The sequence below is a fragment of the Suricata suricatta genome, chromosome 1, assembly GCF_006229205.1.
Source record: "Suricata suricatta isolate VVHF042 chromosome 1, meerkat_22Aug2017_6uvM2_HiC, whole genome shotgun sequence".
NCBI classification, from domain to species: Eukaryota; Metazoa; Chordata; class Mammalia; order Carnivora; family Herpestidae; genus Suricata; species Suricata suricatta.
The window spans coordinates 10,545,951-10,559,033 of NC_043700.1; positions in this window are offsets into that span (position 1 = coordinate 10,545,951).

Below are 13,083 nucleotides of genomic sequence, written 5' to 3' on the forward strand. Positions count from 1 at the left end.
GAGGTTCCTCAAAAAACGATCGATAGAACTCCCTTATGACCCAGCAATAGCACTGCTGGGGATCTACCCAAGGGATACAGAAGTGCTGAAGCATAGGAGCACATGTACCCTAATGTTCATAGCAGCAATGTCAACAATAGCCAAAACATGGAAAGAGCCTAAATGTCCATCACCTGATGAGTGGATCAAGAAGATGTGGTATATATACACAATGGAGTGCTACAGGGCAATGAGAAAGAATGACATATGGCCATTTGTAGGAAAGTGGATGGACCTCGAGGGTGTCCTGCTAAGCGAAATAAGCCAGGCAGAGAAGGACAGAAACCATATGTTTGCACTCATAGGTCTAACAGGAGAACAGGAGAAACCTAGTGGAGGACCAGGGAGAGGGGAAGAGGGAAAGAGAGTTGGGGAGAGAGAGAGATGCAAAACTTGAGAGACTATGCTGAAATGAACTGAGGGTTGAAGGGAAAGGGGGAGGGGTGAAAAGAGGTGGTGGTGATGGAGGAGGGCACTTGTGGGGAAGAGCACGGGGTGTTGTATGGAAACCAATCTGACAATAAACTATTTAAAAAAATAAAAAATAAAATTAAAAAATAAGTAGTTCAATTAAATATGTCAAGGATAGCCAGGATTTAAAATATTCTGCTTAAACTATATGTGCGGTGCAGTTTCAGAATTAATTGTTTCAATTCAAGAAATGAAAAACCTGTTAAATACTTAAATACCAACTATATCAGTGATTGTTTCTGTTCATTCTCTCAGACATTAGTTCTGGAGTAAAGCAAAAATCTGCATAATGTTAAAATGCTGTATTTTTTTAATCAGCATTAATAGTGGGCAGTTGAAAGACATAATCAAGAATGGAAATGTATTTTTACAAAAGGCAGGATACCTTTAACATAAAGTACTACATTTAAACCCAAAAGAAAATTAGAAATGAAGATGGTCCCATTTCATTAAGATATTTAAAGTATAAAAACTTTTTTGTGCAGTTTGCAAAAGTTAGTTGGTGTCACTAATGGGAGAAAGCTCAATGAGTTGGTCTTTAGAAATGGAAAGTGAGCTTTTTTGTGTATAATTGTAATCTCTTACCCACATTACTCTGAAGCTTCTTCTCAAAGACATCCATAGGCTTAAAAATAAAGCCTAAATATTTTCTTGCATTTATTTTTTTAAAATTTTTAAAAAATAGTTTATTTGTTTTTGAGACAGAGAGAGATAGAGCATGAGCGAGGGCGGGGCAGACTGAGGAAGACACAGAATCTGAAAGAGGCTCCAGGCTCTGAGATAGCTGTCAGCACAGAACCCGATCGGGGCTCGAACCCACAAATTGCGAGATCGTGACCTGAGCTGATGTCAGCCGCTTAACCGACTGAGTCACCCAGGCACCCGTTTCTTGCATTTATTAATATTACAATTAATGAAAAGATAATACCAAGTCTTTAAGATTGTATTAAGAGAAAAAATCAACATGGAATGACCTTTTCTAAAATTATTTTATTTTATTTTTCAAGATATATACACTTTTTAATCCCTATCCCTTGTCTCTCCTGATCACACCCCACACCCCTCTGGTTAACATCAGATTTTCCTCTGTAGTTAAGTCTTTCTCTTGATTTGTCTCTTGGTCTCTCTTTTATTACCTTTGTTCATTTATTTTGATTTTTAAACTCCACAAATGAGTGACATCATCTGGTATTTGTCTTTTTCTGACTGATTTATTTTATGTGGCGTTATGCTCTTAGCTTTATCCATGTTGTTGCAAATGGCAAGATTTCATTCCTTTTTGTGGCTGAATAATATTCCATTATATATATGATCTCTGTATATTTACCACATCTTCATCCATTCATCTATGGCTGGATAACTTGAACTGCTTCTATATCTTGGCTACCGTAAATAATGTTGCAAAAAAGCATAGGGGTGTGTGTATCCCTTTGAATTAGTATTTGTTAAATTTTTTTGAGTAAATACCAAGTACTTCAGTTCCTGGATGGTAGGGTAGTTCTAATTTTAGTTTTTAAAGGACCTCCATACTGTTTTCTACAATGGCTGCACCAAATTGCATTGCCATCGACAGTGCAAGAGGGTTCCATTTTCTCCAAATCCTCATCAACACGTGCTGTTTCTTCTGTGTTTGATTTTGGCCTTTCTGACACATGTGAGGTGATACCTCATTGTAGTTTCAATTTGCGTTTTCCTGATGATGAGTGATGGTCAGCATCTTTTCTTGTGTCTGTTGGCCATCTGCATATCTTCTTTGGAAAAGTCTGTTCATGTCTTCTGCCCATTTTTAATTGGATTATTTGTTTTTTCAGTGTTGAGTTTTATAAGTTCTTTATATATTTTGGATACTAACCGTTTATCAGATATGTCATTTACAAATATCTTCTCCCATTCCAAAGGTTGCCTTTGAAGTTTCTTAATTATTTCTTTTGCTGTGCAGAAACGCTTTATTTTTATGAAGTCCCAGTAGTTTATTTTTGCTTTTGTTTTCCTTGCCTCAAGAGACATATCTAGAAAAAATTACTGCTACAACCATGTCAAAGAGGTTACTGCCTGTGCTCTCTTTAAAGATTTGTATAATTGCAGGTCTTATATTTAGTTACTAATCCATTTTTAGTTTTTCTTTGGATGGTGAAAGATAGTCATCCAGTTTAATTCTTTTGTATATTGTTGTCCAGTGATCCCAACACCATTTGTTGAAGAGATTGTCTTTTTCCCACTGGATATTTATTCCTTCTTTATTAAAGATTAACTATATAATTGTGGGTTTATTCTAGCTATTCTCTTCTATTCTATTGATCTACGTGTCTATTTTTATGTCCATACCATACTGTTTTTATTATGACAAATTTGTAATATAACTTGAAATCTGGAATAGTGAAACCTCCTCTCCTGTTTTGTTTTTCTTTTTCAATATTGCTTGGCTATTCAAAGTCTTTTGAGGTTCCATACAAATTTTAGGAATGCTTGTTCTAGTTTTCTGAAAAATACGTTTGGTATTTTGATAGGGAGTATATTAAATCTATAGTTTGCTTTGGGTTGTATAGACATTTTAACAATATTTGTTCTTTCAATCCATGAGCATGGAGTGTGTTTTCTTTTTTTTTTTTTTTTTTTACATTGTCTGGAATTCTTTCACAGTGTTTTATATAGTTCAGAGTACAGGTCTTTCACCCCTTTGCTTAAATTTATCCCTAGGTATTTTATTATTTTGGTGCAATTATAAATGAGATTTAAAAAAAATACTAATGTTTATTTATTTTGAGAGAGAAGGAGAGAGAGAGAGATAGAAAGTACAAGCAGGGGAGGGGCTGAGAAAGAGAGAGATACAAAATCTGAAGCAGATTCCAGGCTTCAAGCTGTCAGCACAGAGCCCAACGCTGGGTTAACATCCACAAACTGTGAGATCACGACCTGAACTAAAGTCCAGTGCTTAACCTACCGAGCCATCCAGGTACCACAATGGGATTTTTAAAAATTCCACTTTCTGCTGCTTCATTATTAGCGTATGGGAATGCGAACGGTTTCTGCACATTGATTCTCTACATTGTGACTTTCCTGAATTCATTTATCAGTTCTAGCAAGTTTTTTGGTGGAGTCTTTGGGTGTTAATATAGCATCATGTCATCTGCAAATAGTGAAAGTTTTACTTCTTCTTGCCCAGTTTTATGTTGCCTAATTGCTGTTGCTAGAACTTCCAGTACTACCTCAAATAAAAGTGGACATCTTTGTCTTATTCTTGACCTTGGGAAAAAGTTCTCAGTTTTCCCCCATTGAATATGGTCTTGGCCCTGGACATTTCATGTAATGCCTTTATTATGTTGAGGGAATAAACACTTTTTTAAAAAGGATGTATGTATTTGATGGAGCACCTGGGTGGCTCATTCGGCTAACTGTCCAACGTTGGCTCAGGTCATGGTCTTGAGGTTCCAGAGTTTGAGCCCCACATCAGGCTCTGTGCTGACAGGGGAGAGCCTGGATCCTGCATCGGATTCTGTGTCTCCCTCTCTCTGCCCATCCCCTGCTTGTGCTCTGTCTCTCTCAAAAATAAAGAAACATTAAAAAAATTTAAAACATTAAAAAAAAAACGAAAGACGTATGTATTCAAAAGTACATACTCACTTTTTACATAAGTAAGATTATATGTCCATGGTACATGAAATATATATAGCAAACATAAGCATTTAAAAAAGACCACTCATAATCCTATCTTAAAAATAAAATAGGGGCGCCTGGGTGGCTCAGTCAGTTAAGTGTCCAGCTTCAGCTCAGGTCATGATCTCACAGTTCGTGGGTTCGAGCCCCGCATCAGGCTCTGTGCTGACAGCTCAGAGCCTGGAGCCTGCTTCGGATTCTGTGTCTCCCTCTCTCTCTGAGCCTCCTCTGCTAGAGCTGTCTCTCTCTGTCTCTCAAAAATAAATAAAAAAATCAAAAGTAAAAGAACAATATCTACCTATAAATTATTTGGAAAATTGATTTTAACCTTTTTTTGACTGCATCACATTCTTCTAGAACTCTGTTCTTTGTTCTTTTCTTATAAAATTGATATAATCTGCTCTTTAAAAGAATGTTTTGAGGCCTAAATAAAATGAGAGCTATGAAAATAATACAAGATTATGTTATTATTGTGAGACAATTATTGATAGTGTTATTATTTGAGAAGGCTTGAAAATAATATGAGATTATATTATAATATGGGACAATTATTGATAGTGTTGTTATTATCTGTTATAATATGAAAGTAGAATGAGAAGAAAGGCTATCATTGCTAAAGCTATGTGTAGGAGTTACTGAGATTTGACCATGAAACAAACACTAACCGTTTTAGGAAGACTTGCCTACCTGGTCATGGTGATGTCCTTTACCTCACTGTTAATAGGCAAGTAAGGTACATCCGCTAGTTCCTTTCAAGTCCAATGCAGCCATGTGGCTGAGATCTAATAGAATGTCAGAGAAAATGACAGGCATTGCCTCTAGAACTCGCCTTGAAAAGCCCCACACCCGTCATCACTTTCCATACTCTCTCCATCCTCTGACTAATTGCAGGGGCCCTCAAGAAATGTGTCACTGTCAGAGGGCAGAAGCCTGCTTTCCTCAGTGACATTATGTAAGTGGACACCGGAATTACCTGCAATTAACCATAGTGGCAAATGAGAAATCAGCCTGAATCATGTAAAACTGACATCAATGTTAGGGATTGGTTGTACAGCAGCTATTCTGCCCTAGCTAATTTGCCAGCCTGAGGAGCTATCATGTATTATGGGAAGTAGCACTAATATCAAAGTTAGGAGAACATTCTTTAAATATAAATCTATAAACCACAAAAGAAACAAACAGGCAATAGCAATAACATCCATTATAAGGTATTTCTAATAGGTCAGACACTCATGTTGGACACGACCAAATGTGAATTGGAGGGAACATTATTTAATGGTAACACAAGTATTTTAAACAGTTCTTGTGAAATCGCCTCAGTGCTCTCCGCTGGTCTTAGTCTAAGAGATGGATTATGACAAATAGTTTTCCTTTCCACTTTCTTTTCTTCAACATGCAATTTTCAACAAAAAAAAGTTGCCTTCTCTGTATTCTATCACATGGTGAAGTTTTATGACTAGTAGCATTAATTGGCCTAACCTCAGCATTATTGCTATCAGTAATAATTGATATTTATACTACATTACAACTGTTCGATTCTTTGGTTCAAGGTTTCTGTAAGTAGGATCAACATTTATTTACCTTTCAAAGAACCTTCTGGCCGTTACCTCCCTACTCACTTTCCAGTAGTTCTAAGTAATCAAACCAATTATGATTTATTTCCCTTTCTATGCAAGCAAATGAAAAACACCCCCAAAATTTAGTACATAGAAATAACTCGATGGATTCAATCATAAGATATCAATATGTTCTAGAGATTACTGTGTTAGCTCCCAGTAGATTACACTTAATTGACACAGAATTTTATCCAAAACAGAGACTTTTTAATTTTTCAATTTAACCTACAAAGAGCATTAGGAAAAGGTTTTTCTTAGGGAGGGATTGCCATAAAGTAATCAAAAACGATAGTAGTAGATAGCATTTGTTTCCAGTGACAATTTCCTATCAAGTGCCAATTGACAGATTTTTGTGCATAACATTGATGTTTTATATGAAGGATTATTTTCTGAATTTACAAGTGAGGTAGCTACACCTCAATGAAATTAAATGATTTACTGAAGACTCAAAAGTAACAGAATCAGGATTCAAATTCCCATCTCTTATTCTCGAAGACAGTGCTCTTTTCATGGAACTATCAAACCATAACATTTTATTTCCTCTTTTCTGTTTCCCTCCCTTCAGTGGAATTGATTGCTGTCTTTCTTCTCTGTAACTAATAACGCATAATGAGATCGGTTTAATTTTAGATCACGTGGTAAAGAATCTGTGATACGTATGGAAGATGCCAGTCTACGTGCTGAGGGTACAAAGACAAGAAAGTCTCAGTCTAGTTGGCAGGAACACATGTAAACAATGGATGGCATGGTGGTAGGATATGCAAGAGAGATCAGTTGGAAGCCCTAGAGAGGTAGGCTCAGTGGTGATTAACTCAGTGTCTGGTGTCTCGAGGAGGGTTACATGGTAACAGCGGTGCCTAAAAAGGACTTGGAGGGTTATTGGGAACTTAGCAGGCCGGTGGAGGACATGGGGGTATTCGTTGGGGAGCAGAAGACAACCAACACAGGAAACAGTGGGTTTGGTTATTGTGACACTATGTGCCATGCCAAGAAATGTGAACTCTTATTCTGTGCATGAGACGGAACAGTTTGAAAAGTTTACTTAGAAACATAACCAGAAAAGGTTTTCATTGTAAGAAATCTCTATCATCAGTAGCAAACCTGGGCCAGGGATAGAGAAACTGGTTCGGTCATTACAATAGATTAGAAATGCTGAAGACCAGATCTGTTGATGATTATATGTGTCTGTAACCATTTATCCCACCTCTAAATCCATTCTCCTACCAATTTATTCCCCCAAATCCTGGATTAAAACAAGCAGTAGTTGTGACATTCAGAAGAAGACAGAATTTTTTTTTCCTTTAGATATTTAGGGGGTGAAATTTAGGCATTTTAGAGACTTAGGGAACATTCAAGTAAAGTTCTATGACAGACAGCTGGATACTTAGATTCACAGAACAGCGAACAGAGAAATAAATGTGGGGCCTGTAGATAGAGAAGTGGTTGTTAAATCCACGGGGATAGATTCTGTCACCTCAGAATAGAGTTAAAAGAGAAGACCATTAATCCAGAAAAGGGACATAGGAATGAAGGAGAATCAGTGGATGAAAGAGACTGAGGAAAAGGCATGTGAGAAACCGAGAAAGGCATTTTCTCAAGGCTGTGAATTGCTATGTGTCAGAAACCACAGGGAGTTTAAGAACAGTGTTAGGCTGGCTTCCCAAAGCAGGAAGGCATTTAAGAAAACACTGCCCCTGGCAGTATTCATGGCTGAAGCTATTTAAAGTGGATCAAGTAGTTAGTGGGAATTTAGAAAATTACAATATTAGTGTGTATCGCTGTTTTCAGAACTGTATATGATGGGTGTTTCTGAACAGAGAGTAGAGAAAATGAGAGGTGGCGGGTCGGGAGCACAGAGCAAAGGGAATGTTTTTACTCCTTGATCTCATTTGTCTATGTGGAGATCATTTATTGATTTGTTTGCTTATTCATTTGTTTTGAGGGGAAAAGAGAATAAGAGAGTTGGCGGAGAAAGAGAAGTTGAAAATAGAATAGAGCCAAGTTTTTTAGGATTGAGGAATTACCTGATGGAGAAATGAAGCAATGGAATGAAACCCTATTGCAGGCATAATCCTAGAGAAGGGACACCTCGTTTTCTGAGAGCAGAATGAAGGAGAAGCGGGTGGAATTGGGTTTTGGTGAATGCATGAGGCGGATGCTGAGGAAAGAATTCATTTTTCAAAATAATTGTCAATTCATCTGTTGAGGGTTAGGATGATGGTTGATAATTTGAGGAAATTGGCAAGATCCAAGCCATTCTTTTTTTTTTTTTTTAATTCCTGAACTATTTCTTCATTTAGCAAGTAGCATTCACACTGCATTAACTATTGGCTGTCCTAACAGCTGGCATGGTCATGAATGACATCGCAATTATTTTCTAAAAAGGTCAGGAGTGCTTTCAACCTATAACTAAAAGAATTCATCAGAATATTTTAAAATAGAGATATCATAGGGATTATTCAGATTCACATTAACAGTGATACCGGATAATTATAATGTTAACCCGTTTTTATTATTTTGAGGAGAAAAATGTAGGTATTCTTCATTTAGGTTTTGTACAAACATAAACTTATGCTACTGTAACACATTGTTCCAACCTGGACTAGCCTTCACTGATCATTAATAAACACGACATAGGCTGTATTTCGAGAACTCTCTAGTCTGTGTGAGAGAAAGCCACATTTATTATGACTGTAAGCAGTGCTCTGTAACCGTGTTACAAAATGACAGACATCGCTTTGATAAATCGATTGCCAGGAAAACAATTATGGAAGAATCTCCTTTGATGTTATAATGTTTTAATTAGTCAGAATGTGAGAATATGCTTCAGAGAATGTAATATTTTAATCATTTATGGGCAAAGGTATTTATATACTTGGACTAGAGCTCATTCCTCTATTCAGTGGCATTGCTGTATGATATATAAAGCATTTTTAAACTAAAAATAGTTTTTATTTTTAATTTTCCCTGCAATGTTTTACAGTGATCGTATCCTACTCTACACACCATGGGGTTCTTTTACTTTAACATGAAGAAAATGCCTTAACGAAACAGAAAATAAGACTGAAAAATTTTGACAAATGAATTTGGAGACATTCATGCTTAACCTGTTTTTTTTTTTTTACATCACGGATTTAAAAATGATACCTAAAACCTGACATGAAGGGCCAAGTGTAAGCATGCTACGGAAATTTATATATGTGCGGCCCTGTCAGCTTTATTAAGAAGTTTATCTACAACATTTATTTATTATTTTCTATTTTCAATCTCTCAGAGACTGTCAATTTCTTGAAAATCACTCCCTTACTTAATATAGTATACTCTTTTTAGTAACAGATAGAGTCTGTGGCTTTTAAATATTCATGACGCACAATAGTTTCACAACAAATCAAATTTAATTAAATGATGCATTTCCTCCACTTACAAAAGGTTTATTAAAGGTTTATTTGCTCATGCAAATTAAAGTGTTAGAGTAAAAATCCACATGAAACTTGGCACTAAGAATTAAAAAAATATATTGAAAGATTTCTCGCCTCACTGCAATACCTTGCTATGTTTAAACTGCTCAGCTTGTCATTTAGAATCTTTAATGAAACCAGGGAGGAGGCTATTTATTTGCATAATAGGACATAATTTGCTGTGGTGAGGTTTTAATTATTTATAGGCTGTCTGAAATATTTAAAATGGCATCGCTAAGGAGCATGAAGTGTTGGATAATGCCTTCATTTCAGGTTTCCTGCCGTTTCTTTTATGGGTCAAGCGATTTATTTCTAATTAGCATACCAGGCTAGTGGCTTTAAAAACATAAGGAAAACAAATTGGTTTTAGTCTGTTTGCAGCTTGAGTAGCTGGAGACAGCCAAGGGTCACTGACAGAGACTGAGTGGAGTGAAGAATGGAGCCAGAAGTCAGTCCAGCCCTCGGAACGCACTGACTCGACAAAGCCATACATTCATTTGTGCGCACTGTTTACTCTCTGCGAGGTAGTGGGTTATAGCTAATGGATTTTATGTTAATTGTCCCTTAAAATATTTTCTAACCTTAACATATTTCTTACTGGAAATGATGTTTGAGTAATAGAAAACATTCCTTTTCCTTAGATAAAAGCTACAGTCATTCTGTGCAAAGGGGAAAATGCAGCTGTTTCAGCATGAGCAGTAGAAATGTATACTGTATTATTTAAATATGTAAGAACGCAAGCCTGTGGTTAAAACACTATAGTGTTCACTTTTTAATAAACTGTACAGAAACTCAGATATATTATGAGAAACTTCTGAGTTTTAATGCACAGAAAATATGTGAGAATCTCTCAGCTGTGTTTTTTGTGCATTGCTTGTGTTAGAGATAAAAATTTGAAACTCCGATTACGTATCATTTATAATATCTCCTATTTTATAATACATGGACTTTCATGTTGTTTAATTTCTATTTGAAATTCAATACATTTCTTCCAAGTAGTTGAAAAATTGTCATGTTATAAATACCATCTCACAGTCCAGAGAAATGTGTATTGTGAAGGTTTATTATATTTCCATGATGATCTCAATATTCCCATAACCATGCACAGATTTCAAGTGGTGATGGTACGCTGTTGTCAAACATTCTCTTGACTGTCACCCTCTGGCCTCAAAACGCGGATAGAGAGATTGCTGCCAGATGTCAAGAAACAGCCTTTGGGCATCACAGGGAATGTTCTGTGTGCCCTCTTTAGTAGTAGGCAGATGCTGCCTTCAGAGTGAAGAGTTTTATGATTATCACTCGCATGGCTCAGGTGATTGGTCAAGGCCATAAAAGAGTCTCCAATCTTATGGAGAACTTTTTTGATGTTACTCTATCTTGAAGGCAAGAAATAGTTACAATGAATAATGCTATGGTTCCTTAACGTACAGCCATCAATTATTATTCAACGTATCTTTTTTAAGTATTCACTGGATTCAGACCGTGGTAGTTAGGAAATACAGATCATGAAATATAGAGAAAACATAGACTCAGCATCAAAAAGTTTATGTTAGTGAGAAAATGGAGACTGATGTGAAATCGAAATACTCATATTCTTAGTATACGTTTAAATTAAATATGTATTTGGTAATCTAAAGAGAAAATTTCAAGTAAAATACTGGAAGACTTCCTACTTCCTACTTCCTTCCTGTAGCCTTCCTACTTATCAACATCTCCGACCAGCATGGTACATTGGTTATAGTCCATGAACCTACAATGATACAACATCATCAACCAAATCCCATAGTCATCCTTGGTGTTATACATTCTATGGATTTAGACAAATGTTTGATGCCAAGTACCCACTATTATACTGCCCTGCAGAATTGTTTCACTGCCCTGAAAATCCTCTGTGGTTTACCTACTAATTTCTTTCTCCACTCTAACTCCCACCAGCCACTGATCATTTTAATGTCTCCCTCGTTTTACCTTTTCCAATATGTCATATGGTTGGAAACATTCAGAAGCTAACTTTTTCAGCTTGGCTTTTTATATATCATAATATGCATGTAAGGCTCCACCATATCCTTTCCTAGCTTGATAGTACCTTTCTTTTTAGTGCTGAATAATATTTCCTTGTGTAGATGTACCATAGTTTATTTATCTGTTCACCTACTGAAGGACATTTTGGTTGCTTCCAGCCATTGACAATTGTGAATAAAGCTGCTATAAGACATCTGTTTGCAGGTTTTGGAACAGACATAGTTTTCAACTTATCTGGGTAAATACCAAGAAGAGCAGTTGCCGGTAGGAGTGTGTTTAGTTTTTTAAGAAACTGCCGTGCTGCCCGGCACTGTGCTTGTACCATTTTGCACGCCCACTAGCAGTGGATCTGGTTACTGTCACTCCACAGCTTCCACAGCATTTGGTGGTATCGTCTCTGGTTTGGGGATTGGGCTGCATTGTCGGTGTGCACTGGTATCTCATTGTTCTAATTTCAATTCCCTAATAACCTAAGATGTTAGTACCTCTTCCTATGCTTATTTGCCATCTTATTTATATACTTTTTGGTGAGGTGTCTGTTCAGACTTTATGCCCATTTTTGGATCAAATTCTCCTTTATCTTGTGGTTGAATTTTAAAGGACTTTATATATTTTAGATATATGTTTGTCTTCTTATTCTCTTATTTACTGTACTTACAGTAATATTTTTATAATGAAAAGATCAGGGATTATCCCAAGAAAATAAGCTTCCAGAGTATTTTCTTTACAGCTAAGGACTCCTTTTCAGAGAGTTGAGACTCTTTTTTGGTGGCTCATGCTAATCACCGTGACATGGAAGCTTAGTCTAACAGGTATGGGAAGAGAGAAGAATAGTCCCTGTGTTACACAGAGGCACATATAACCACCAAGTACCATTTCTTTAGACCTAAGCTGAAAAAGAAATTTAGTCTGGGGCTTGTTTTCCGAAGATAATTTTTATATTGATGCATTAAAAAATAAAATTGGCCTAACTGGATTGATCTGAGGACGTCTGACTATTTAGGGTTCAGTATAATCAGCATTTGTCAGACAAAATGCTAGGTTTGGCAGGACGCCCAATGCATTCGCCCAGGGGAGCTGAAGTCCAAAGGGCCGAGTCAGTGCTGCTAGGTCATCCAATACAGCAGAACACGCTTTAATTTTCTCCTTGAATCAACTGACTGCAAATATCTGAAAGATCTTAAAATCCACTCACTACAAATGTCTGAAAGACACAAAAGGGTTTTTTTGTTCTTCTAATTCAGTCATGTTATAAAACTGTGGATTTGATGCTCCCAACTAAAAGTGAGAATAAAGACTCAAAGTGAAAAAATTAAAAAAAAAAAAAAAAAAAAAAGGAGATCCAGAGGGTATGCACCCGTGTGTGTGTGTGTGTGTGTGTGTGTGTGTGTGTGTGTGTGTGTGTAATCCAGGAAATGTCAAGTGTCTGGTCACTGATGAAAGAGGTCTCAAACATGCCTTTGAAGAATTCAGAATTAGATCACCGTACATCAGAGACAGTGCAATAGTTAACATCCAAAGCCCTAAAATGAACCTACAAAATACTTCCATTACTCACATGTATGTACCGGGAAAACACGTCTCAAACGCCCACATCTCCCTGCTTTTCAATTTCCCTTCTAAACCATGGGGGATGTGAATACTATGGCCGCTTTTATTGAAAACTACCTAATGTTATACTTCAGTGTGTAGATGAGGAGTCATGAGGAGTCCATTACATATTGCAATTATAACAGAGAAAGTAATTATTACATTGTTGCTTATGGGTAACATTAAAGAACCCCATTTCTAAATTCTGAAGAAGAAAACCAACTAAACATCTC